Raw genomic sequence first — 25,036 nt, 5'->3', positions numbered from 1 at the left:
GGATCAATCATCTGCTTCCAATTGCGGAAAAAAGATAAGCGGCATAGAAGGGCGAGAGAGGAAAAATTGCTTGTGAGGGTCAGAATAGTAAGACTCCTACATTTCCAGATATTGCAGTAATTTAGTGCATCAGATCTCTCAGCCCTGCCTTGAAAAAATAGGGGTTGGGATATTTTCCGAACAATTCGGATAAACCGTCAATCCCATCGAAAATGTGCTCTTCTCTTTGCCTGCAAGTTAGCTTGCCAGGGAGAGACCAAGAGGCTCTCTGAAACCTAGGAAGTATGGAACAGTTTAGATTCCAACCCCTATGCCGTGCCCTTTGCCTTGTGGATTGGGGAAATGTCAAAAAAGATCAGAGCAGGGATCCAGCCACTTTTTATTCCGATCTGCTGGTCTTAACCTTCCAGGAAACACCCGGGAGTTAGTTATGACAGAATGCCACGCATTAGGCGAGCCATCACCGAGACCGCCTTAACAAGAACACGGAGCCAAATAGTTGGGGAAATTTACTGATGAGGGGAATCAACTTCTCCAGGCTGGGTGAGAGAGCTGTGATGAATTTATGAAGTGCACCCCCCGGCTTGAAAAGGTCACGCTAAATTACTTAGGCCAAGGTGGTAGATTTCTCCTAGCACTCTTCATCATTCCGGGGGTTGGGTGACAGTACACTTAATGAAAACTATACAAACGTTGCATTGTAAATGAATTGCAACTACAAGACTTTTCACATGAAGAAAAAAAAATGGCAGTGGAAATTTATACCTTTCTTCGTAGGCATTAGTTGAAAGTCCATCCTTCGCCCTGCTAGCTGATAGCATAACTTTTTATTAGGGAAATAAGAGAAAGACTGCTGTCTACCAGCCCGTCAATAAGCTTCACTAGCACCTCTGTACAGAAATACGAGAGTGGTCGTTACTATCGGAATAACTGCCCAAGACAATGCTGCAGATTTATCTCGGCCAATGACCGTTTCCTGCACTGGTTTGGTGAGAATTATAGTTCTTTTAAAAGTAAACGTTCCCACCCATACTTCCCCCAACTTCCCCACTGATTTTTCATTCACAGTCTACTCTATGTGCCAGTAAAGTTTCAGATACGTTGCAGACAATTCCTGGACATCGAAATCTCTCCTCACCTGCTTGACTGCCAGTTGTAGCGGAGGATGAGAAGTGGTGTTTGCTTTGCTGCTACTTGAGAGGGCCAAAGTTTTTGTTTTGTTTTAAATGGTATTTGTTATAAGCAGTTATATGTGTATTAAGCACTGGATTGGATACAGGCTAATGAGGTTGGACACTGTTCTTGTCCCACATGGGGCTCACAGACTTAATACCCACTTTACAGATGAGGTAACTGAGGCACGAAGAAGTTAAATGACGTGCCCAAGGTCACACAGCAGATGTGGCAGAGTCTAAATTAGAACCCGGCCCTGGCTCCTAGGCCTGTGCTCTTTCCACTAAGCCATTCTCAGTCCTCTCCACAGTCCTCCCTTTATTAATAAAAGGAAACCCCTCTAATTTCAAGTGCTTTTTTGTTGTTGTTTTTAATTAAAACAAATCCTCTGCTTCCAGAGTCTCTCCTTTTATGGTCCAAGAAATAGAAAACTCCTTTCATGTGGCGCCAGGAGGAAAAGCTATAGAAAATAGTTTTACTCCTCTAAAAATATCTGAAAGTACACAGGGCAATTATTTCTGAAAAAGCCCTTCACTATTGACCACCTACGGAAAAATTCATATTCTATTTTCTCTCTCAACCTCATATTCCACAATCCTTTGCAGCCATTTGGAAGCCAACTCAAAAGGTTCTGGGTGTCTCATCCCCTGGTTAAAGAATGTAAGATTACGTGCATTGTGCAGTGACAATAACGGTCAGCTCAACGGCCCAGTCAGCTTCAGTGTTCTCTCTCTGACAGTGACAGATACCTGGAGGAATCATGTGATTGTGAGAGATGGACAATATCCTTTCCTATTTCCCTTCTGTTTGGAGAGACTATTATCTTTCATTCCTTCTCCTTTGATGACATCATCATTATTATTATAATTATTATTTGCAATAATAATAATAAAAGGTGATCATAACAGATTAAAGGTGATTATGCTTCAGCCTCCTTGCTGACCTCTCTGCCTCCTGTCTCTCCCCACTCCAGGCCGTACTTCACTCTGCTGCCCATATCATTTTTCTACAAAAACGTTCAGGATGCGTTTCCCCACTCCTCATGAACTTCACACAGTAAGCGCTCAATAGATACGATTGAATGAATGAATGAGCCCCCTCCTTCCTCTCCCCTTCCTCCCCTCTCCATCCCCCCCCGGCTTACCTCCTTCCCCTCCCAACAGCACCTGTATATATGTATATACGTTAGTACATATTTATTACTCTATTTTATTTGTACATATTTATTCTATTTATTTTATTTTGTTAATATGTGTTGTTTTGTTCCATGTCTCCCCCTTCTAGCCTGTGAGCCTGCTGTTGGGTGGGGACCGTCTCTATGTGTTGCCAACTTGTACTTCCCAAGCGCTTAGTACAGTGCTCTGCACACAGTAAGCGCTCAATAAATACGATTGAATGAATGAATGAATGAAATTCACCTTCTCAAGCGGAAACTCCTTACACCTTTGGCTTTAAAGCACTCAATCACATTGTCCCCTCCTCCCTCACCTCGCTACTCTCCTACTACAACCCAGCCCAAACACTTCACGTCTCTAACACCAACCTACTCCCTGTACCTCCACCCACATCCTCCCTCTGGCCTCCCTCTCTTCATATTGCACAGACACTTACTCTCCCGCTCTTCAAAACCTTTTTGAAGGCACATATCCTTAGCCTTCCCTGACTAAGCTCTCTTTTCTTTTCTTCCACTCCCTTCTGCATCACCCTCACTTCCTCCCTTAATTCATCTCCCCCTCCCAGCCCCACAGCACTTACATACATATCCATAATTCATGTATATTAATGCCTGTCTCCCCCACTCTAGACTGTAAGCTCGCTATGGGTAGGAAATGTGACTATTATATTGCTATATTGTACTCTCCCAAGCACTTAGTTCAGTGCTCTGCACACAGTAAGTACTCAATACAATTGACTGATTGAGAGAGAATGGGTATTTAATCCCCACTTTACTAATGGGGAAACAAAGGCACAGAGAAGTGAATTGCCCAAGGTCACAAATAATGGCACCGGAATTAGAACCCAGGTCTCCTGATTACCAGGCCCGTGCTCTTTTCACTAGGTCAGGCTGCTTCCCAAACTTTCATTTTTATTTAAAGATAGATGCAAATTCTCATATTTTAAGGAAAGTACTGCCCAAATCTTTTACCACTATTGTCAACACAACCTGAACTGCTCAGTGTTAAAGCAATGTGACAGAAGTAAGCACACAGTAAGCGCTCAATAAATACGATTGAATGAAGTAGGTTTTTGTGTCTTACACCTGGTGACACTCCAATAAAGTAATCAATTCCCCTAAGAACCTGCCTTCTCCTACAGACTTGAAGACCTACAGAGAGTTCCAGCCCCCTTCCGGAACATTTGTCCCCTGTGTGACCTTGGGCAAATCACTTAACTTCTCTGTGTCTTAGTTTCCTTGTCTGTAAATTGGGAATTAAGACTGTGATCCCCATGTGGGACAGGGATTTCATCCACCCTAATTATCTTGTATCTACCCCAGCACTTAGTACAGTGCCTGGTGCTTAATAAATACCACAATTATTAATCAAAGCTGGACTCTGTTTCTGGAACAAGTGTCTGGTCTGTTATAGGTGGCTCTGTAATTCCACCTCTGCCCAAACCAAGTAGAACAAAGAACAACAACGCTGCCATACTCAGAGATGTTGTCCACATTATACTTGTCCACTGGACAGAAGCCACAGAATAATGACGATAGCCCAGAATGCTGGCATTTTCCAGGCTCAAAAAGCAAAAAGAGAATATTCAGTCACCTATAGATTATCCAGTCATCATGAAACAAGGAGGCCAAAGAGAAGATACCACCCAACACTGTACACAATCAATGATATTTACTGGTCACAAGCACAAACATGGCAGCACAACAAGAGACCATTTTTAGGTGTGTTCAATGCGCCACAACAAATGATTCCACACATACAACCCTAGGTGAGCTTCCTCATCTGTAAAGTCTTTTTCTATCAGTCAAGCAATTCTATTTATTGAATGTTTACTGTGGGCAGAGCACCATAGTAAGATTTTAGGAGAGTATAATATAACATAGCTGGTACACACATTCCCTGCCAATAAAGTGCTTACAGCCTGTGGTTACAAAAGAATAGATATTTCTATACATATATATGTATATATACACAAACGTATTGTTCTGTGCATTAAACAGAATCATATCTTGGATTTCTTCTTCTGATAGTGCTTGTGGACCTCAATAGGCAAGTTAGAAACGAATCCATTGCATTTATTGAGCACTATTACTATGTGCAAAGCACTGTACTAAGCACTTGGGAGAGTACAGTGTAACCAATTTGGTAGATATTTTCCCTGCCCACAACAAGCTTACAGTCTAGAGGGGGTATTGTCTTTTTGGTTGCAAAATATAGCTGGCAAATAATCTTCTTTGATTTCAGTTGCCAGCCAATAGGATAAACAGGGGGTGATCTGTTCCATCTACTTGTCATTTTTTTTATTCCGTTTCTGAGAGGTGACCGAGCTAGGCACATTCAGCCTTTCAATTTAGTACCCACGGGGTGTGACTTCTGAATTTTTACACTTTCCCCTTGCACTTCAGCTTTGCTCACTTGCTGTTCCGTTACCCAAGGGTAACGTTCACCTAGTTTTATTTTTAGAATGCTCAGAAAAATGATTAAGGCTAAAAGTTTAAGAATTCCAAGGTAGAAGAAGTTCTCTTGCTCCCATGATTGCTTTAACCTCTGAGAACAAAGTCCCAGGAGTGAAGGTTTATAGTCAATCAACACAAGGGCACATTGCGTTCCCCATTTAATTGCAGGAGAGGGGCCTTTAAGTTTCCAGGAAACTTTGCTCAGAGAGTTTCTGCTAAGCAGAACTTCCTTGAACCTGGAAATCAGGCCCACAGGATATATGTTAATTGTTCCTGACATGTAAAACTATCTCCAGTACCAGCTAATAGCAGCCTTGCAGACATTTCACCTTTCAAAAGCATGGTATTAAAGTCAAGTACAGGTTAGCCTAAAAAAAAAAAAATCACTCCAATAATATTCTGGAATTGACCTTTTTTTCAAAGTGTAGGAAATGTACAAAAAAGGGGTGAAAATCCAGAATTTGCAGACCAGATTTATGTAGTCTGCAGGATCACCTACTGCTTACAAAATCCTGACTGGCACAGGTAAAGTCAGGTGATCCTTCACACTTCTCTGTGCATTTCCTACTTTCTAGAAACCAACTAATCAGTGAATGGTATTTGAGCATTTATTGTGTACAGATCACTCTACAGAACACTTGGGAGAATACAATGTGGCTGGCTGACAATCCCTGCCCTCAAGGAGTTGAAAGTCTAGTGAACAAAGAAAAATCACATACTTTGTGGCTTAAGGATATCAGGATTGCTTACACTATGAGCAAGTGTGCTAAATAGTCCTTTAGGGGTGGAGAAGAATTGTCATTTTGGTAAGTAGCAGGTTGAAACACAGGCAGGATTCTGACAGATTCACCCCAGGTTGAAGGTCACCCCCAAGGTTAATTAGCTTCTTGGTAGTCTCTCAAGGGTCAATCCAGTTGAACAAAAATATCTCAGAGGACTTGTGCACATTAGTCACTTTGGGTAAGTAAATATTGATTTCATCTAAATTTCTTGATTTTTCTCTTTTTTTAATTCCCTTCCACTCACTCACATTAATTCCATTAGATTTTAAGGCCCCTGAAGGCAGGGACCCAGGACTCTTATTGCAGTGACCTGCACACGGAAGGTGAGGCCAATGTAGTGACTGATAAATTGACTCAGATAATAATGATAATAATTGTCGAGCACTTTCTATGTGCCAAGCACTGTGCTAAGCACTAGGGGTAGATAAAAGGTAATAATAATGATGGCATTTATTAAGCACTTGCTATGTGCAAAGCACTGTTCTAAATGCTGATTTGAATCAGACACAGTCCCCATTCCACAGACTTAGAATTACAGACTAAGAGATATCACCCCAGAGCCAGACGTAGGGAAGCAGACTGTGAGAGCAATTAGCAATCTCTGCCAGTGTAGGTATCCAGATCTTAACATGGAGAATGGCTTTCCAGAGCATCTTGGCTTCTTCAGATAACTGCTTCCCCAAATATGATGATGATAATGATGATGATATTTGTTAAGCGCTGACTATATGTCAAGCACTGTTCTAAGGGCTAGGGTAGATACAAGGTAATCAGGTTGTCCCACCTGGGGCTCACGGTCTTAATCCCCCTTTTACAGATGAGGTAACTGAGGCACAGAGAAGGTAAGTGACATGCCCAAAGTCACACAGCTGGCAAGTGGCAGAGCCAGGATTAGAACCCATGACCTCTGAATCCCAAGCATGGGTTCTTTCCACTAAGCCACACTGGCTTTCTTCCCACACCTCACATAGTGAGATGCCCAACTAACCTAGTTGAATCATGTAGTAAACTGAAAAGCAAGCATAAAAATAAATAGCATTTATTAAGTGCTTATTGTGTGCCAAGGACAGTACTGAGTGCTTGGAAGAGCACAATAGATTAAATAGGCATGATCTCTGCCCTCAAGGAGCATGCAATTTAGTAGGGGAGACAGACATTAAAATAAATTACAGGTAGAGGGAAGAAATTAAGTGTAAAGATGTGTATCTCAGTACCATGGGGTTGGAGAGGGAAAGAGAAAAGAGGTAAATAGAGATTCATGTGCATGGGTGACAGTAGGAAGAAAAAAGTAGGACGGGGAGATGACTAGTCTATCTTGCTGCCCACCTCTCACACAGTCTTGCCTCTGGCCTGTAACTCTGTCCCTCTTCATATCTGATGGATAATCACTCTCCCCACTCCAAAGTCTTACTGAAAGCAAATCTTCTTTAAGAGGCTTCCTCCAACTGAGCCCCCATTTCATCTTCTCCCACTCCCTTCTGCATCACCCTTGCATTTTGATTTGCCCCCTTTATTCACTTCCCTAGCTCAGCCCCATGGCACTTAATGTGCCTATCCCCAATTTATTTATAATCATTTATAATATATACATTTCATATATATTATAATCTATAAATTTATAATATATATTAAATTTATATTAATGCCTGTCTCCCCTCTAGACTGTAAACTCCATGGGGGTAGGAAACACATCTATCAACTCTATTGTATTGAATTCTCCTAAGCGCTTAGTTCAGGGCTCTGTCCACAGTCAGCACTCAATAAATACCATTGACAATTGAACGATGAGAGACTAGCTAGGAGAGGTGATTTTGAAGATGGGGAGAAAGGAGATCTGTCAGATAAGAAGGGGAATCCATTCCAAGCAGGACTATGGGCAAGAAGTCCAGAGGCTGTGAGAGTGAGGCACCGTGAGTAGGCTGTCAGTCAGTCAATTGTATTTATCCACTCATTCATTCAATCGTATTTATTGAGTGCTTACTGTGTGCAGAACACTGTACTAAGCACTTGGGAGAGTAAAATATAGCAGACACATCCCCTGTCCACAACGAGCTCATAGTCTAGAGTGGTAGACAGACATTATTATAAATAAATTAAATTACAGAAGTGTAAGTGCTGTGGGGCTGGAAGGGGGGGGATAATAATAATAATGATGGCATTTATTAAGCACTTACTATGTGCAAAGCATTGTTCTAAGCACTGGGGAGGTTACAAGGGATCAGGTTGTCCCACGGGGGGCTCACAGTCTTAATCCCCATTTTACAGGTGAGGTAACTGAGGCACAGAGAAGTTAAGTGACTCGCCCAAAGTCACACACCTGACAATTGGCAGAGCTGGGATTTGAACCCCTGACCTCTGACTCCAAACCCCGGGCTCTTTCCAGAGCCACGCTGCTTCTCTATGAATGATGAATAAATGGGGATGAATGAATACATGAATGAATAAATGGGGATGAATAAAGAGAACAAATCAGGGTGACACAGCAGGGAGTGGGAGAGGAGGAAAGGAGGGCTTAGTCAGGGAAGGCCTCTCGGAGGAGATGGACCTTCAATAAGACTTTGAAGTGGGGGAGTCATTGTTTGCCAGATATGAGGAGGGAGGGCATTCCAGGCCAGAAGCAGTACATGGGTGAGAGGTCAGCATTGAGATAGACAAAATCAACGTGCAGTGAGTAGGATAGCATTAGAGGAGCAAAGTGTGAAGGCTGGGTTGTAGTAAGAGAGTAGTGAGGTGAAGTTGGAGGGGACAAGGTGATTGTAGGCTCTAGAGCCGATGGAGAGGAATTTTTGTTTGGTGCTGGGTTGTAGTGGGAGAGAGCTGACTGAGATCCTTAAAGCTGATAGTGAGCAGTTTCTGCACAATACAGAACTGGATGGATGGTCAACCTCTGGAGGTTTTTGAGGACTTGATGGAAGCCTTTGACTTGAAAATCCAACATGGGTCACATAGAAAACCTCTGCCAAAGAGAGGGCTTCTGACAGTGCCAGTATGGAGCAAGGGGTCCCCTGGGGCTCAAGGCCTTTAAATCCCTCTCAGTCCTGCCCCCCACCAACCTCAAAGCCCATGAAACTGAGAGGGCCCAAAATGAGCCACATAAAATCTACACACATGCATAAAAGTAAATGAAACTACAAACTGATCCAGCATTTCCAAAATCCCAATTTAAACCCAAAACCATAAAGAAAGTCAAAGTCGTTCAGCAACTAATCCTTATCCTGAGGCATGTGGATAAATATGAACATGGTGGGCTGGAGGATGGTGGTGGGGAAACAAACCCCTCAGAATACTGTGGCACCTATAGCTATACACCATGACTAGTTCAGCTGCACTCGAAGAGCCGACACCCCCGGGGTATAAGACCTTAAACTGGATTTCCTTGCTTGGTGGGCTAAAGTCTGGTCTTTTTCCTTCATTTACTTTAACACGGTTTCTGTGGTTTTATAGTGTGATTGTCTTCGCATGAAATATGAAATGCAACAGGATTGTTTGAACATGAATCTTTCACCATCTGATGGAGAAAATATAATTCTGCATGGAGTCTGAGTTGGGGAGCTATTTTTACCATTTGAGGGGGGGAAAAAAGGCCAAAATTTTTAAAAGGTCAAAGGGATACTTTATTGCATACTTGCTTACTAAAGACCAGATGCTGCCCTTTAGAGGGGAAGGAAAAAAAGTTAAAAAAAAAATCTTTCCAGTTCTGGGCTCCCTTTTCATGAATGTCTACCATCTACCTTCTCACCAAGGTAGCCACGGCTGTTTGAAACTGGCCACAGAAGTCACTTTCCCAGAATTTCACTCACACAGACTCACCAGTTGGTTCTGGAGGGTCTGAGGAAGGCTGAAATCTTACCTGAAAGCCGAGGGGAGACTAGACTGTATTCGCTTGGTCGTTCCCAGTTCTCCTGGCTCAGGAAATAAGCTCCTCAAGGGGTGGAGACCACATTGTTTGTTTATAATCTAGTTTCCCAAGCTCCTAGTACAGGGCTCTGGTCACAGTAGGAGCTTAATAACTGCTGATGACAATGTTATTTCTTTCATTTGTTTTAGAGTCCTAGATCCAACTCATGTAAAATCTATTTGGCAATGGTGAATAAGCTGGGGAGAGGGCATTTTTTGTTTAGGGGGAGGGGAGTGTTTTAAAGCTGAAAAATTTAGGGCTGTCCTAAATTTGAGATAATTCTCATATGTCTAGTGGCAGCAGAAGGGAGTCTTAGAACAAGCGGAATGGACCCAAATAAATAGCCGCTTGTCCAGAGTATTGTTTCCCCTCTGAGCAGACTAGGGGCCGTTGAGATTAGTGAGGAGAGAAGAACTGGTCCCCCTCTAGTTCCAACTAACCCCAGGAACTGCAATCTGGTGCCCAGTTTGGAGGACCCACAGACTGACCAGAAGTTGGTATCAGTCTAAGGTGGGTATAGGGTCAGATTATGCCCTCACCCAATCAATGCTATTTATTGAGCATTTTCTGTGTGCCGAGAGAGCACTGTACTAAGCACTTGTGAGAAGCAGCTTGGCACAGTGGATAAAGCACGGGCCTAGGAATCAGAAGGTCATGGGTTCTAGTTCAGGCCCGACCACTTGTCTGCTGCATGACCTTGAGCAAGTCACTTCATTTCTCGGTGCCTCAGTTATCTCATCTGTAAAATGGGGATTGAGACTATGAGCCACACATGGGGCAGGGACTGTTTCCAACCCAATTTACTTGTATCCACCCCAGCACTTAGGACAGTGCCTGGCATATAGTAAGTGCTTAAATACCACAATTATTATTATTACTGATCCTAACCCCAAGCAATCTCTGAACCATTGTGTACGCATTTCCTGTTGCACGGAATGCCTTCTGATCTGTCGCATCACATTCTCCCTCTTTTTCAAAGCCTTCCTGGAAAAACACTTCTTTCAGGAGCCCTTGTCTGGAAGCAGCGAGGCACAGTGGCTAGAGCACAGGCCTGAGAGTCAGAGGGTCATGGGTTCTAATCCCAACTCTAACACATCTGCTGTGTGACCTTGGGCAAATCACTTCATTTCTCTGGGCCTCAGTTAACTCATCTGTAAAATGGAGATTAAGACTGAGAGCCCCATGTGGGACAGGGACTGTGTCCAACCAGATTTGCTTGTATCCATCCCAGCGCTTAGTACAGTGCTTGCTATATAGTAAGTGCTTAACAGATACCTTTATCATTATTATTAATGCTACCTTACTTGTACATATCTATTCTATTTATTTTATTTTGTTAGTATGTTTGGTTTTGTTCTCTGTCTCCCCCTTCTAGACTGTGAGCCTGCTGTTGGGTAGGGACTGTCTCTATGTGTTGCCGACTTGTACTTCCCAAATGCTTAGTACAGTGCTCTGCACACAGTAAGCGCTCAATAAATACAAATGATTGATTGATTGATTGATTAATGCTCCACTTTCCTGATTATGCCATCCCAGCCATTCAAACTCGAGGTATAGTTGTTTCTTTATTTGTTACTTATTCATCTGGTAGCCTCTGGGGAGTGAAGGGGATGCATGCCAGATAAACTTAGGGACTAGGTCTCCCCTGATTATCTTATTTACTACAGAGCTTGGCAAATAGTAAGCACTTAATACCACAAATATCATTATGATAATATATAATTTGACTTATTATATTTTATTACATAGTACATTATATTACAATAGCAATGTCCCATCATAGTGAGCCCCACATGGGTCATGGATTGTGTTCAACCTGATCAGCTTGTACCTACACCAGTGCTTAGTAAAATGCCTGGCACATAGTAAGCTCTTACATACCATAGCAAACAAACAAAAGGTATGGTTCAAATTCCTCAGAAATGGAAGTTAAGTTTCTGGAGAACTCCTTAGGGGAGAGAAGCCCACAGATTGCCCTCCATGACCCATAAAACTGCCAGAGAATTCAGTAGGATATGGAATTTTTGCTCCTTCAATGATTCCTTGCATGCTCATCAACAAGACATCTCATCACAATAGAAATCAGCTTTGCCATTTTCACATTTCTGCCTGCCGCTGCCTGTGTTAAAAATAAGCTGCAATCTGCCTGCTAGCTATTTGCATAATACATTTCACTTACCAGTATTGAAGAACTCTCAGAATGCTTTGCCAATGGTGTTTATTGGCCCCAATCTTTCCATGCTTACCTCAGCACTTAGAACATTGTTCAGTGCTTAGAACAGTGCTTGGCACATAGTAAGTGCTTAAATACCATTATTATTATTACCTCCTGTTTGTAGGTTATTGCTCATCTATCAATCTATCACTGTGAGCCTGTTTTTGGGTAGGGACTGTATCTGTTGCCAAATTGTACTTTCCAAGTGTTTAGTACAGTGCTCTGCACACAGTAAGCGCTCAATAAATACGATTGAATGAATGAATGAATGCTTACTATGTGTAGAGCACTGAACCAAGTGCTTGGGAGACTGAAATTCTACAGAGTTGGTAGACACGTTCCCTGCCCATAAGGAGCTTCCAATCTAGAAGGGGAGACATACCTTAATATAAATAAATTACAGCTATGTACATAAATGCCATGGACATAAATGCTGCGAGTCATATAGCAGCACTTGCCTGCTGTGTAACCTTGGGCAAATCACTTCTCTGTGCCTCAGTTTCCTCATCTGTAACATGTGGACTCAATACCTGTTCTCCCTCCCCGATAGACTTTGAGTCCCATGTAGGAAAGAGACTGTGTCTGACCTGTTTATGCTGGGAATTTGGTATTCACCCCACCTTCAGCCCCACAGCACTTATGTACATAGCTGTAAAATATGTATTTATATTAATATCTGTCTCTCCCTATAGACTGCAGGCTCGTTGTGGGCAGGGAACATTGTACTGTATTGTACTCTCCCAAGAACTTAATACAGTGCTCTGACCACAGTTAGTGTTCTGCACACAGTAAGTGCTCAGTAAATGCCACTGATTGATTAATTATCTACTCAGTCCCAATCCAGTGCAGCTAGTGGGCTGAAGCAGTGAGGCAGGATGCCTAAAAGCTGCTTAATAAATTCCTGCTTCACTGTTGAAAATACCACCATGGTCTAGTTGTCAGCAAGATCACGTTGACCCAGAAATCCCAACGAAAGGCATGACGATTTATCCCAGTTTCTCCAGCTATGCAAACTTTTCCAACTCTGGTAGAAGTGTGGAAACATTGGAAAAGTGCCCTAGTCAGGGAAAATAGGTATGAAACCAATGGGCCGGTGAATTCTGGGCTGCACCTGGATTCCAGTGGCCTTAATCACTGAAACCTCTGCAGCAACAGAGTTCAGAGCCAGGTAGGGCAGTAACAGGCTGAAGTTCGGATGCTTCTGCTCCTCAAACACCTTCCCCCATCCCTGACTGGAAACATTCCCCAGATCATTATGCCAGTGTATGGACAACTCTGCTGACCCAGACAAGCCTTAGAAACTTAGAAACGAAACTTAGAAAACTAAGTTTTCCCTGAGCACCTTCAGAGAATAAAACACTACCCTCATAATAATAACTCTCTGCTGATCCAGACAAGCCTAGGAAACTTAGAAACAAAACTTAGAAAACTAAGTTTTCCCTGAGCACCTTCAGAGAATAAAACACTACCCTCATAATAATAACTGTGGCATTTCTTAAGCATTTACTCTGAGCCAAGCACTATACTCAGTCCAACTAGATAATCAGGTTGAACACAGCTTCTGTCCCCCGTGGGACTCACAGTCTAAGTAGGAGGGACAACAGGCATTTAATCCCCATTTTATAGATGAGGAAACAGAGGCACAGAGAAGCAAGGTGACTTTCCCAAGTCATACAGCACACAAGTAGTGGAAACAGAATTAGAACCCAGGACCTCTGGCTCCCTGGCCCACACTCTTTCCACTAGACAACACTGCCTGCACTTAGGGTTGGAAAGTTGGAATAGTTTAACAGCAGCAAGACCCATTTCCTGCCTCAAAGGAGGTTATTCTCTAATGGAGAGACAGACAGAGCTCATTAAAAATCGTTGTGGCAGGTAGACGAACAAAGAAATGACAGAGTAGAAAGAAAATCTTGGATATCACTGAACAAATAATTGACTAAACATATGTACACTGGTGCTGAGAATGGCGATAAAATACATGAAGTGAAAAAGGTGGCTATTTGGCTGACCCAGTTTGGGGTACGCAAAGTTAATATGCACAAAGCACCAACCTGCTCATTGTATCTGGATCTTGTCTATCTCGCCACGGACTCCTCACCCATGCTCTGCCTCTGGTCTGGACCTCCCTCCCCTTTCATGTCTGACAAACCACCTGTTCCCCCATCTTCAAAACCTTATTAAAATCATATCTCTTCCAAAAGCACTTCCCCGACTAAGCCTTCACTTCCCCTACTTCCTCTACCTTCTTCATCCCCCTTGCACTTGGATTTGTACCATTCATTCACTCCACCCTCAGCTCCCAAGCACTTATATACACATCAGCAGTTCATTTTAAACTATTTTAAACTGTGGAGGTGAAAAGCAAAGACACTACTCATTGTGCTTCCCCGACTCTTTCACCGTTGCAACTTTTCAAGTCGCAGAATTACCCACCAGACCTTAAGCTCCTTGTGGAACGGAAACATGACCACCAACCCTGTTATACTGTACTCTCCCAAGTGCTTAGTACAGTGCTCTGCAGGAAAACCTCAAAAAATGGCATTGATTGGGATTAAGTACCTGAGAATGTGAGTCCAATGTGGGACAAAGATTGTGTCTGATCTGATTATTTGATAATAATTATTATTATTATTATTATGTTACTAACACTTACTATGTGTCAGGCACTGTTCTAAGCACTGGGGTAGTTACAAGATAATTGGGTAGGATGCAGTCCCTGTCCCACATAGGGCTCACAGTCTTAATCCCCATTTTACAGATGAGGGAACTGAGGCACAGAGGAGCTAAATGACTTGTCCAAGGTCATACAGCATTCATTCGGATTTACTGAGTATTTACTTGTGCAAAGCACTGTACTAAGCGCTTGGGAGACTGTAACAACAACCAGATGCATTCCTGCCCATATGCTCACAATCTAGAGGGAGAAACAGACAAGTGGCAGCACTTAGTAAAGTCACATAATAAGCACCTAATTCCACAATATGATTAAGTTCATAAATTTTCCAAAAGGACATAGCTCGCATTCAGGGAGAAGTGTAGACTTGGGAAAATCCGACTGTCAGAGCACCACCTGGGGGATAACCGAGGTCTTCGGTCTTTGGCCGATGGAAGGGTCAGTTTAATGGAATTCTCCCAAACAGTCTCAAACAACCGCAGAAGGATTTAGAAGGCCAACCGAACAGCACTGTAGGGCCAAGCAATTACCGAAAAGGTTTCCAGACACACATGAAGGCTATCAGACCCTGTTCCAAACTAGAACTTCCTCTACCAATTAGCTCTGCTCATTTGTGTCACTGAGGCTACAAGTCAAAACAACTAGTACAAAAACGAAGTTTACATTTTACTAGTGCTTTACATTCACTGAAACATCTTAGTTGTTATTTGCGTAGTCGGGTGGCATGCTTACCGTGAAATTTCATGTTATTTCTGGGCAAACACTTCTCTAAAAGCAGGCCTGAGTTCAAATGAGTTGTGAAAATGTCACAGACAATAAAATGCACTTAATCAAACGTTGATCTCAAGACTTGAAGCCCAGGGAGAAAGCTTGTAGGAGTAACAAATGAGAGCCCTGAGCCGACCAGGTTTGAAGAGTCTCCTCACTTTCAAACCCGCCTTTAAAAGAAAAGCTTCCCAATCTCACTGGTGGAAATTCTGCGACTTGAAAGGTTGCAAAAGCGAAAGAGTCTGGGAAGCACAATGAGTAGTGTCTTTGCTTTTCACCTCCATAGACTGGAGTTCAAATTCTTGCACAAGTCCCAACCAGACGGCTTTATTTTGTTTCCATTCCATTTAATAATCCCTATTAAAAAACAATCTCTGTTTCATACGATTCATCAGGACCAGAGGTCTCTAGCTACCCCAGGCTGGCAGAGCTGGGGTCAGGCAGGTCAGGACTAAATTTGGATGGAAATATTAAAAAAAAAGTGAGGGGGTAGGAGGAGAATTTGAAGGGGGGAAAAAAATTAAACAAGGCCTTAGACTTGTTCTCCCTCTTTCGAACCCTCTCTCCCTCCATCTACTTCATGCCAGTTGTTTCCTGCAATGTGTCAGAAGCAAAGGAGACATTCTGAAAAAAAAAAAAAATCAACCCGTTGTGCTACTTGGTATTTTTTGAGTGCTTAGCTGCTGGGATCTAAGTTGGTTGTACATCTAAAAGATTTTCAGAGCATAGAACGGAGGTAGATGTTCTGGCCTAGTGGATAGAACACCAGTTTGGGAGTCAGAAGGTTGCAGTTTCTAATCTCCGCTCCACCACTTGTTTGCTATGTGACCTTGGGCAAGTCACTTCACTTCTCTATACCTAGGTTTCCTCAAATGTAAAAAAAAAAGGGATCGAGAATGTGAGCCCCATGTAGGACAGGGACTGTGTCCAACCCTATTTGCTTGTACCCACCACAGCACTTAGTACAGTGCCTGGCACATAGTAAGCACTTAAATACCACAATTATTATTATTATTACTACAAAGTCAGTTTTCCTACCTGAGAATGGGATATCACAGTTCCAGAGCCTGCCACAGACTGGTATTGTAAAGATCAATCATATTAGTGCTTTGAAAGGACTTTGAAGATGAGAAGGACTAATTATTATTAAACCGTGAAGTGGCAGCCAAGACATCCATAATCATTAGAACAAAACAGGAAGAAGGCACCACTCGAAAACTTGGAAGCCATACAGCAACGTATTTATTTCCGAGGAAACCTTTTAATAAGCCTCTAAGCTAATCTTCAGATGAAAAGAGGTTCATATATGTCTTTAATTAGATCATGCTATTGGAACACAATATAGTGATAAAGAAGATTTAATAAAGCATTTGTCCTTTTATTACTTTGATTTTATGCAACATATCTGCTTATCCCTGCAAGATGTTTTACTTCAAAAGAAGTTCTGTATACCCTCCCTCTGCCCAATAAATAACTCCAGGAGGAATAGGAGGAATAAAAAACAATATATTTGTAGCTTTTTTCTTCTTCTGTGGAGGGATGAAATGACCCAATCATTCTCCTCCAACTGGAAATTTGGAGACCGAAATGGGTCCTTCCTTTTATCCTATAAGGAAGTGGCTCTTGAATGCTTGAAAAGTCTCTTGTGGATCAGAAATTATTGAAAACGCAGAATCTTTTGAAAACATTCAAATCACCAAGGACTATTTAAGGAGCCCTTTTTCACCATGATTCTAGGTATACACAGTAGACTTGGGGGATTAAAAGGGAGCCTCAGCTCTGCCCTTGGGACTGTACAACATGAACAGCTTTCAGAGAAAAACTACTACAGAGTTTTAGATCCTGGGTTCTAATCTCACCACATGTCTGCTGTGTGACCTTGGACAAGTCACTTCTCTGGGCCTCAGTCACCTCATCTGTAAAATGGGGATTAAGACTGAGCCCCAGGTGGGACAGGGACTGTGTGCAACCTGATTAGTTTATATTTACCCCAGCTTTTGCACTCTCCTAATCAATCATATTTATTGAGCGCTTACTGTGTGCAGAGCACTCAACTAAGTGCTCGGGAGTGTACAAAGCAACATTCCCTCCCAAGCACTCAGTGGAATATTCTGCCCACAGTAGGCATTCAGTAAATAGTCATGATAAATTGATAGGGTGCCATGGAGTAAGTGAACTTCCACTCCCTGAATGAAATAGAGATGACTTGTTTTCTTCCTCTTCCATTTCCCACACAAATAATTAAGAGCTAGACACAGTAGGGCCAATTTTGCACTAACAAATCTTTACATTACATGATTTGGGTATAATCTGGAGGAGGAAATGGGCAACCTTCTCCAATCGACTCGGTTCTGGGAATAATATAACTTGGCCCAAGTAGACTCAGTGTATGAAGAAATCACTGGGTGCTTGAGTGTGGAATTAGTCAAGGAGTGATACTGCTAAACTTTGTGTTTGCCTCAGCCTCACTACAGTACAGTGCACTTCCTGCAACTTAACAATACTTAAATCAGTAAAAAAATTATGACTGTCCGTCTCTTCACGGACGACAAAATGTGATAGGCATTTCTGCTGAAAAATGTCAGTCACAGAGGTATCTTCAAACCATTTAGTAAGTGAGAATTACTGGGTTACTATAACCCGATTTTCCCATCACATAATATTATTCAAGAATGCAACCCCTGCGTTATAGGAGAGCTAAGTTTGTTTAGATAACTATTTTCATCCCTTGTCTGGCGCCTTTTGCTGTGTCTCTAATTATCTGTTGGCTTACTATAAGCAATTCAGCCCTGACTTTGGCTCTTAAATTGTAAGCTGCTGGAGTAGAGACACCTTGATCATTATCAAGAATTAGAAAGGGTCCATTGGTGTAGAACGCTGGACTGTAAAACATCTTGATTAACAAACCTGAAGGATCATATATGAGAGAACATTCTTTTATGGGAGTTATTTGCACAGAGATATTTTTAAAATATGCAATATTGCATTACTTGTAGACTTCGAGGGTCAACCAAATAATTCCTTGCGTGAGGATCTGGGTTAGAAAGGAGTTTGTGATCAAGAACTAAACATTGGGAAAGTTATAAGGAGCAATAAAAATATGGTTCCTGCCCCAGAGGAGCTCACAAAGAAGCAAACAATGTCTTCAGAGTTTGTGAAACACATATCTAATCAATCGATGCTATTTACTGAGTACTTACTGTGTACAGAGCACTGTACTGGGTGCTGGAGAGAGTTCAACACAATAGTTAGTAAACAGTTTCCCTGCCCACAATGAGTTTACAGACTAGAAGATCTAACTGTTCTTTGTTTAAACTCCCTGAGAGCATGGATTTTATCTACTGCATTGGACTCTCAGCACTTAGGACAGTATTCTACACCCAGTAAGCACTCATAATATACTTTTGTTTTTACAGGTTGACATTTCTGACATTGAGAGTATCCAAGTGTAGGAGTGAGACCAAGAAGATTGATGTGTGATGAACTCTGCCCTTCATTGTGCAGAGAAACATAGTTCTTTGCTAAGCTAATGGGTTTGTACTAGCAGCTAATGGATTTCTACTAGAAGCAGCATGGCGTAGTGAACAGAGGACGGGCCTGAGAGTAAGAAGATCATGAGTTCTAATCCTGGCTCTGCCACTTGTCTGCTTTTTGACCTTGAGGAAGTCACTTCACTTCTCTGTGCCTCAGTTCCCTCATCTGTAAAGTGGGGATTGAGATTGTGAGCCCCAAGACTGTGAACTCATTGCAGGCAGGGAATGTGCCTGTTATATTGTGTCCTCCCAAGCTCTTGATGAAGTTGGTGCTCAATAAACATGATTGACTTAGCACTTACTATGTTCTAGGGACTGTGCTAAGCACTGGGGTAGATGCAGGCTAATCAGGTTGGACACAGTCTGTGTCCCAAATGGGGTTCACAGTCTTCATCCCCATTTTACAGAGGCAGTAACTGAGACACAGAGAACTGAAGCATCATGTCCTAGTGGATGAATCACTGGCCTAGGAGTCAGAAGAATGTGAGTTCTAATCCTGGCTCCACCACTTTTCTGCTGTGTGACCTTGGGCAAACCCCTTCACTTCTCTGTGTCTCAGTTACTGCCTCTGTAAAATGGGGATGAAGACTATGAGCCCCATGTGGGACAGGGACTGTGTCCAACTTGATTAGCTTGTATATACTCCAGTGCTTAGAACAGTGCTTGACACATAGTAAGTGCTTAGCAAATACCATCATCATTACTAGCACTGCCTCAGTGCTTGGGAGCTGACTGCATTCCAGGACAGCTCTGTTGGGCATTTTGGCTTGACTTTTGAGTTCAGCTTAGTTCATGGTTGACAGCGGTGAAATCACTCAAAAAGCTGGAGAGGTCTTCCCTGCTGTGAGGTACGTATCTCTAAGTGTCCTCTTTCCCTAATCAGGTCTTTAAAAAAAAATGATTCCCTATCTTATGAAAATGTTTCTTAACATTCTTCAACAGATGCCTAATTTCTGCTTAATCTGAACATCTATTGCCCAAACCAACCCAACCCCAAAAGGCCAAAGACTAGTGGAAAGAGCCCGGCCCTGGGAGTCAAGGACCTGAGTTCTAATTCTGACTCGGACGCTTGTCTGCTGGGTAACCCTGGGCAAGTCACTTTACTTCTCTGTGTCTTAGTTCCCGCATGTGCAAAATGAGGATTCAGTACCTGTTCTCCCTCCTACTTAGATTGAGAGCCTCCCCAAGGGACCTGATTATCTGGTACCTACCCCGGCGCTTAGTACAGTGTTTGGCAGTATGGTAAGTGCTAAACAAGATTCCTTTTCAGCTGGGAGCAGACTGGCTAAAAAAACAGAAGGAGGAATTAGGCTTAGAGAAGCAGCATGGATAGAGCAAAGGCCTGGCAATCAGAACGTCATGGGTTCTAATCCTAGCTCTACCACCTGTCTGCCATGTGACCTTAGGCAAGTCATTTCACTTCTCTGTCCCTCAGTTACCTAATCTGTAAAATGGGGATTCATTCACTCATTCAGTTGTATTTATTGAGCACTTAGTGTGCACAGCACAGTACTAAGCGTTTGGGAGAGTACAATATGACAACAAAGAGACACATGAGCTCACTCTTCTAGACTGTGAGCCCACTGTTGGGTAGGGGCCGTCTCTATATGTTGCCAACTTGTACTTCCCAAGTGCTTAGTACAGTGCTCTGCACACAGTAAGTGCTCGATAAATATGATTGAATGAATGAATTCCCTGCCCACAATGAGCTCACAATGTAGATAGGGAGATACATTAATATACATAAATAAATAAATTACAGATATATATATAGATATAGATATATGTGTGTATATATTAAGATTGAGACTGTGAGCCCCACGTAGGACAGGAACTGTGTCCAACCCGATTTGCTTGTATCCACCCCAGTGATTAGTACAGTGCCTGCTACATAGTAAGTGCTTAACAAATACCATATTTTTTTTAAGGGAAAGATAGGGGAGGCTTGTGCCCTATTGTAAACCCATGAATTAATGCCCTGGATTTCCCTCCTTGTTTACAACAGCACTCCCTTTCCTTCAGATGGCTATGCCCAAAATTTAATTAAAAATAATATAAAGGTGACTCTTCTATTATGCCCGCTTAGATTGTCTGTCTATAACCAGGTCCATAAACAAGGGTGTGGGAAGAGTTGATGCAATTTTCCATTCAAGCCAATAAAAGGGTGACTTTTACCCACAGTGATATAGACTGATCAAACTCATCCAGTATTTCACTAGATGCTCCAGTGATCTCAGCTCTACCCGGTATTTTAACCTCATTAATTATCCTAGAGAGGAATTATTACACATAATTCTCCTTTCTCACTTCTTCCTTATAAATCAAGAGCTCTCCAAAGGGAGGAAATGACTTTCCCACAATTTCACCCAGTCCCATACTAACCCAGTACCTTCTCAGGGCCCAGTCTGAAGGAAGCAAACATCTTTGTTGCTGACTCTCAACATTGAGATGATGTCTACTGTGGATTATCCCACTAATTGATCCCTCAGAGGAAAATAAAGTTTCTTTCAAGCCAGATTTCAATTCCTTATTTTAAAGGCCTCATTTTCAACCTGATACCCATCGGAATTACTTAGTCAGAAAACATCGACTCTCAAGCATGTTATTTCCCCACTGAAAACTTCTGTTGTACAAAATTTCACCCTTCCCAGAATATTTCATGACCAATTGATATTAAAGAGTGAATACATACTGTGTCCGAGTGGTAATTTAACTGAAGAAAAGCAGAAAAGCGGGAACACTGGGAAAGGGGGGTGGGGGGGATAAAGTTCAGAAAAAAATACGTTTTGTATTACTAAAAAGAGCTTTTCAGCTTGTAACAAAAATCCAATTCAACTTACAAATTAACCTTTTCTGGGTTCACTAATGATCTGAAAATAATGTCTACATTAAGCTAGGAAGCAAAACCATTCTATTAAGGAATAAAAAAAATGTCAACATGAACTGAGTGAACTTTTTTTGATGGTAACTGCATAATAGCCCTTTTGATCATTTATAAAATAAACCCAGGAAGTATTTTGATAGATTAATACTCACTCAGATGAATAGCAAGGGAAATTTCCCCAACACAGTAGCGCAATACATTTTACTGCTCACCGAACCAAAAGCAGCAAACAGGCGAGTTTATTAACAATCTCCACACTGTTCGCTCAGAGCAGGTGGCACACCAGCCTATCAGAGGGTCATCAATGGTATTTATTGAGCGCCTACTGGTGCAGAGCACTGAACTGAGCAAACCGGGAATGATTACTCCAGCTGTTTCCAAGCTGGCAAAGCCTTAATCGGGCCAATTTACAGAGGGTCTCTTTAGCTGTGTGATTATACAATGGGCTTACTCTTTGTTTCTCTTTTGGGTAAATGAGCTCTTCACGTGGGACCAAATAAACCAATCGTGGAAATCAGTGACTGAAGATAAACCAATGCATACCGAGCTCTATTCTTCTGTGACAGGAATGACTGTCGCAGTTTGGTCAAGTCGATTTTCCCCTGTACCCTAAAGACCCAGAAAAGAAAAGAACCTCTTCCTGTCAGTCAGTCGAATGTATTAATTCATTCATTCAATTGTAGTTATTAAGCACTTACTATGTGCAGAGCACTGTACTAAGCACTTGGGAAAGTCCAATACAACAATAAAAGTCCAATGCAAGAATAAACCATGGCATTCCCTGCCCACAATAAGCTCACAGCCTAGAGGGGCTCACAGTCCTAAGTGCTTGGGAGAGTACAATATAACAATAAGCAGGCACGTTCCCTGCCCATGAAGAGCTATGCCAGCTTTACACCCCAAGAACGAATCAGCACCCCATGATTAACTCACCCAGTGCCTTTCAGGGGCAGGCACTTAGACTTCCTTCACACACACACACACACACACACACACACACACACACACACACACACACACACACACTCCCTCCCTCACACCCCCACCCAGGTGCACCCAGACAAGACTTGGACCTTAGAATTGTGCCCGTTTGTGATGATGATGATGATAATGGCATTTATTAAGCACTTACTATGTACAAAGCACTGTTTTAAGTGCTAGGGAGGTTACAAGGTGATCAGGTTATCCCACGGGGGGCTCATAGTCTTAATCCCCATTTTACAGATGAGGTAACTGAGGCACAGAAAAGTGAAGTGACTTGCCCAAAGTCAGCTGACAATTGGCAGAGTCGGGATATGAACCTATGACCTCTAACTCCAAAGCCCGTGCCCTTTCCACTGAGCCACGCTGCTTCTTTGTGCTTTCCCACCTACACTCGACTGGCCCCGGGGAAGTCCTGGATGGGTCACAGTACACAGAATAATAATAGTAATAATAATAATTAAGTGCTTAGTACAGTGCTCTGCACACTAAGTGCTCAAATACAATTGAATGAATGAATAATGATACTTGATAAGCACTTACCATGTGCCAAGCACTGTTCTAAGATCCCTTCTAGACTGTGAGCCCATTGTTTGGTAGGGACTGTCTCTATATGTTGCCAACTTGTACTTCCCAAGCGCTTAGTACAGTGCTCTGCACACAGTAAGTGCTCAATAAATACAATTGAATGAATGAATGAATGAGTAGATACAAATTCATCAGGGTGGACACAGGCCCTGTCCTACATTAGGGCTCACTGCCTAAGTAGAAGGGAGTAGGATTAAAACTCCACTTTACAGATTGGGTAACTGACGCACAGAGAACTTAAGTGACTTGCCCAAAGTCACACAGAAGACATGTGGCAAAGACAGGATAAGGACGTAGGTCGTCTGATTTCTGGACCTGAGCTCTTTCCACTAGACCACATTGCTTCTCTGCATGAGGAATGAACATCTTCATGTTGCAATTGAGAGTACTGTCAGGGGGGAGGTAGTGAAGGCTAGTGGAAGGGACAGAGCAGAGGGAGATTCAGGAGAACTGGGTTCTTAGTCCCAGCTCTGCTACTGCCCTGCTGTGTAAACTTGGGAAAGCTACTTCATCTCTCTGAGTCTATTTCCTCACTTGTAAAATGGAGATAAAATAGATTGTGAATGCCTCCATCATGGGCACAGTCTGTGTCAGATCTTATAACCTTGTGTCTACCTCAGTGGTTGGCTTGTTAAAGACATTTAATAAATGCAATAAGAACTGTGGTGTGTCCAGAGATGTAGGGAATAGGAGCTGTTCCCAAGCCCCATCAATCAAAGGTATTTATTGAGCACTTACTATGTGCAGACCATTGTTCTAAGTGCTCGGAAGAGTAAAATATTGGTAGATATGTCCCCTGCCCAAAAGCTTACAGACTAGATACTGAGTTTAAATCCCTGAGGAACACATGCTAACACTTTCCCCCAAGCCCAATCCCCTCTTCGAGGGACAGAGGAGACAGAATCTTAACTCTTTCAAACCACTAAGTTATCAATGAGGGAAGCAGCATGACCTAGTGGATAGGGCATGGATCTAGGAATCAGAAGGACCTGCGTTCTAATCCCCACCCCACCACTTGTCTGATGTATGAGCTTGAGCAAGTCATTTCACTTCTCTGTGCCTCAGTTACCTCATCTGTAAAATGGGGATTAAGACTGTGAGCCTCACGTGGGACAGGGGCTGTGTCCAACCCAATATGCTTGTATCCATTCCAGCAATTTGTATAGTGCCTGGTAAATAGTAAAAGCTTAATACCGCAATTATTATCATTATTAAATTCATATTTTTACAACCAAATAAATCCATTGATCCCCTAACTTGATAGTCATTCATTCATTCAATCAATCATATTTATACGATTGAATGAATTGAGCCCTTACTGTGTGCAAAGCACTGTACTAAGTGCTTGGAAGACTACAATATAAAACAACGGATATATTCCTGCCCTCATTCATTCATTCATTCAATCATATTTATTGAGCTCTTACTGTGTGCAGAGCACTGTACTAAGCACTTGGGAAGTACAAGTTGGCAACATATAGAGACAGTCCCTACCCAACAGTGGGCTCACTGTCTCAGGGGGAGACAGACAACAAAACAAAACATATTAACAAAATAAAATAAATAGAATAAATATGTACAAGTAAAATAAACAAATAGAGCAATAAATATGTACAAACATATATACATATATATACAATCTCACAGTCCAAAGGGACTGGAGACTCTACTCTAGGGAGAATCTAGTTCTAGGAGAACGAGTGCATGAAGGTTGAATTTGGTCCATGGAAGCAACCTTTCTTGATTTCCCTAATTAACCTGACTAGAAATGGATATCTTTGTCCAGGAGAAAGGAATGCACTTAATAAAATAAACTCAGTCATCTGTCATCTACTAAATTGGGCGAATTCACTCTTTGAAACGGTGAAAAGTGGGGTTTTTTTTACTTTTATTTAAATTTCGACAC

Source organism: Tachyglossus aculeatus, chromosome 12 (assembly GCF_015852505.1).
Source record: "Tachyglossus aculeatus isolate mTacAcu1 chromosome 12, mTacAcu1.pri, whole genome shotgun sequence".
NCBI classification, from domain to species: Eukaryota; Metazoa; Chordata; class Mammalia; order Monotremata; family Tachyglossidae; genus Tachyglossus; species Tachyglossus aculeatus.
The sequence above is the reverse complement of the archived record's forward strand: the minus strand, read 5'-3'. Positions refer to the sequence as shown.